Here is a 4282-nt window from a genome sequence, read left to right as displayed (position 1 = left end):
TGACACAAAAGACTGATTGAGTTTTCCAATTGGGGATGATAATAGTTCACCTTGACTTTAACTTGGCCACAAATAGTGTCCATAGACTGAATCTAGTTAGCATTAGTAAACCAGTAAGATTTCAGACTTCTCATGTACAGTATATATGATTTTGGGACGACTTAGCTATCGACTAACCAAACAAGCTAGATGAAATGAATGGTCTTTGCACATTTGTTTAACTTCTTATGCTCTTATGTTTTAAGCACTTAAGGAGTTGTAAAGAGTAAGCATCTATAGGAACAATCCATTAGCTAGGCTTAGTGCCATAAGGTGGGCCTACGGAGGTGCCACCATCCACATCAGTTACCAACATAAATTCTCTTTCCTGTGTAGCTCAGTTAGTAAGATGTGAACACAGCAATTGCACTCTGATGCGGACCAAAACAACCATAAAGAGATGCTGGAGCAGTTTGTATGAGGTATACATGTAATCTGTCACTGGACTGAACTAATTACAGGAAATACTGTGCATTATGGGAAACATTTTTACTGACAAACAGGCAATCTCAACATAAAAATAAATCCACATACAGACACATTTACATAAAACAACTTGCATAAGCACAAGTCAATCAGATTAATTTTAGCACTTGAATCAGCCTCAGGGTTTCTTTTCTCTCTTAATGATCAAACCAATTAGTAATCTGCAAATTAAAATAAAAAAAAAGAAAAAGTGGTTCGCTTGTGATGAGGTAGATCAAACCAAGCACAAACACAGTTTGTGAGAAACCAATGCCCTTTACAACCAATGATCAAACCCCCTAATCTTACACGGCATGAGGTTGGGGTTGTCCTCTCAAAGCAATCAACATAACTGACAAACACTGAAGATGCATTAACTTTGATACTATGTGGTAAATGTCAAACATTCCTAAGTGAACATTATTAACTAATATTTACTAGCCTAAAGACAGCAGGCATGTGATCTCAGAAACCTAATTTGAGGTGACGTTCAGCCTATTGGAAAGTAAATACGCCACATCATGGAGTAAAATGACATTTTCCTGATACATCTTCTGTCTAAATTAAATGAAGGTACATCAGTGTATGCCCTCAACAGAGCATGCCATAGACCTGCCTTGATAAAATATATTTCTTCTGTAGTATGTAAAGTAACACATTTTCATTTTCTTTCCTAGTTCTCAGATAAAAGACATTCTGCTCAATGAGCTCAGCTGGGTACACCAACTACATTATCATTGCAAATGTACCAGAGTACAAGGACAGCTCTTGTTGAATCTTCATAAAGATTTCTCCCAGAAAAACCCTGTTTCTGCCCAATGAATGAAGTCTGTGACACATCCATGGGGAGTTTATTTTTACTTCTGCTCTACTTGGAAGTTTGCTGTTTGAAACACAACCTAACTAACCGGAGATAGAAACAAAAGCAACAAATCATCTTGCGATTCAACTAGAGCAGGGGTGTCAAACTCCGGTCCTGGAGAGCCGCAGTGGATGCAGGTTTTCATTCTAACCATCTCCTCAATTACTGATCAGTTTTTGCTGCTAATTAACTTCTTTTGCTTTAGTTTTAATTAACTTGACTCAGGCCCCTTAGTTGTTTCTTTTTCCTTAATTAGCAGCCAAACAATAATGAGACACAAAACAAGCCACCACATGACCAGCTCACCTTTGCCCATCGCACAATATGTGGAAATAAAGAAAGGTGAAGGTCTCAGTAAAACAGAAAATCAACAGTTTTGGAAATGTCTGCTGTGGCCGAATGAAAGCAGCAACAAGCCATGGAATGAAATGACGGGTTTAATTAACAGCAAGAATCAGCTTCTCATTAAGAAACTGGTTGGACTGAAATTGGTTGGAGTTTGAATCCCCAGTTTAATTGGTCATCTGTCAGCTCGTTTCAAATCTCATTTCTGTTTGGCTGTCATTTAATGAAGAAAAGAATCAATTCAGGGGGCTGAATCCTTAAAAACAGGGCTAAAGAAAAGAAGGTAATTAGCAGTGAAAACTGGTCACTTATTACAAAAAGAGTTAGAATGAAAACCTGCAGCCACTGTGGCCCTCCAGGCCTGGAGTTTGACACCCCTGAACTAGAGCAAATGGACTAGGGGCCTCATGTATAAACGGCATAAAATCATTTATAGAACATTATGGCTGGCTTCTAAGTTGAGTTATATTTCTAAGAGCTAACCTCTTGGAGTTGTGTGCTGTTAGAATACTAGGATGTATACTTGATATAATTTATGATGAAAAAATATGAAAGTATGTATATTACATTTTACAGATAAATTGTTAACTTCATTTAAATAATGTATACTGTTAATAATTAAAATTGTGGGGTCACAGGGGCATGGCAGAAGCGCTGCTGTCTTGAAGTAAGAGGGTCATGTCTTAGGTTTCCTCTGCGTGCATCTGGACAAAGCGCCAGCTCGTTGCAATCAGCACACACATTCACTAGTAGCATCACCAAATCCACTAACCTGCATGACTTTGGAAGGAAATCGAAGCACGCCAAGGAAACCCACCAGGAAAACATACGAACTTTGGTCAGGGTGCATCCAGGACGTGACTCCCCTTAAGGCGAAACAGCGGCACTACTGCTGTGCCACCGCGACCCCCACATGTTCAATACATGCTTTAATGTATTTCATCATGAAATTGATATTAAGTATACATGTTAGTAGTCTAAAATGTTCAGAGTTCTGTAATATCATGATTGTAATGTATTCTGTGTGGCAATCGCTGCCTGCACGTTCCTGTTGGCAAAAGAAAAATCCTGTTTAACAAGCACGTAGCGATTAACGCCTGGGTTGGGGAACACTTAAAACACAAAGCATTTAACATGCTATTTTAGTTACAATGGGGTTTGAGAAACTCTAGTAAATTAATCGTCTATTTTAAGATGACGTTTACAACATTCTACTTCAATAACAAAATAAACAATGAGGTTCAAGTGGGAATTTCAAGATTAAAGTTGACATTTCAACATTAATCTGGAAACAGTGAAGAAAAAAAAGGTCTATGTTCCTACTTTTTTTTTCCTTCTCTGGTGGGTTGCAACTCCTCTTTTCACATCGGCTTTGATATCTGACCATTTCTTTTTTTATTTCAGGCACTGCGCAACTTTCTGAACTTAAACTTTTGAGTGCCTCCACCATGCTGTACCACTCCTTCAATTTCCTTTTGTTGTTTATATCACTGCTTACACCTCCAAATAGTATGTTTTTCCTTGTCGCTACTTCACTGAGCAAGACCTCCATTTTACACTTGCTGAAGTTCTTCTTTTTTACATGTGCTTTTGCCATTGTCTTTTAACAAAACACTGAATGGAAGGGGCTATTATATTGACTTACACATTCAAATATGCTGAATTCTGGGAGGGTGAGGCTGTAGGCTCATGCATGTGTTCTTAAATTCACATTGATAGGATTTATAAAAGTAAAGTGTATGGAGCTTTGCTTACACACAATTTTCTGCATTTGAACTATTTTGTGCAAACGCACATTTCTAGTTTTGCCCATACGCTATGTTTTAGTGTGAATTCTATGCAAGGTATTATACTGTACATGAGGCCCCAGGGGTATGAAAATGCCTTTAAGACCCAAGCAGGTGATCTTAGTGGTCAAGTCTAATAATCATCTAATAATTGCACACTCTTATATTTTCCTTTGTTAAACTTTCAGGTTTGGTGTAAAACAACATTTTGGATTGACTAGGAGCATTGTATTTGTTCAACAATAAAATTAATCCATTTGCCTAATAGTTGTACACAGAATGTGATCAATTCACCATATTTGAAAGGTTTAATGATGTTACAATATTGTTTAACTCCTGGAGAGCTTGAAACTCTAAGTACATGTTTTCTGCCTACATGAAAATAATTAAGGAAGGTTAATTTTTGTTTTAGAACATTAGAACAAACTAGATGAGAACATGCCATTCAGCCTAACAAAATTTGCCGTTCCTATCCACTTAATTCTTCTAAAGTAAGATCAACTTGAATTTTGAAAGTCCCTAAAGTCTTACTGTCTACCAAACTATTTAGTAGTCTATTCCAAATGTCTGTGGTTCTCTGTGTAAAGAAAAACTTCCCATGTTTGCGTGAAATGTACCCTTAGCAAATTTCCAATTGTTTCCCTGTGTTCTTGATAAACTCATTTGAAAGTCTTGATCCACTGTATTAATTCCCTTCATAATTTTAAACACTTCAATCATGTCACCTCTTAATTTTCTTTTGCTTAAACTGTATAGGCTCAGCTCTTTTAATCTTTCCTCATAA

The sequence above is a fragment of the Erpetoichthys calabaricus genome, chromosome 4 (genome assembly GCF_900747795.2).
Source record: "Erpetoichthys calabaricus chromosome 4, fErpCal1.3, whole genome shotgun sequence".
NCBI classification, from domain to species: Eukaryota; Metazoa; Chordata; class Cladistia; order Polypteriformes; family Polypteridae; genus Erpetoichthys; species Erpetoichthys calabaricus.
The sequence above is the reverse complement of the archived record's forward strand: the minus strand, read 5'-3'. Positions refer to the sequence as shown.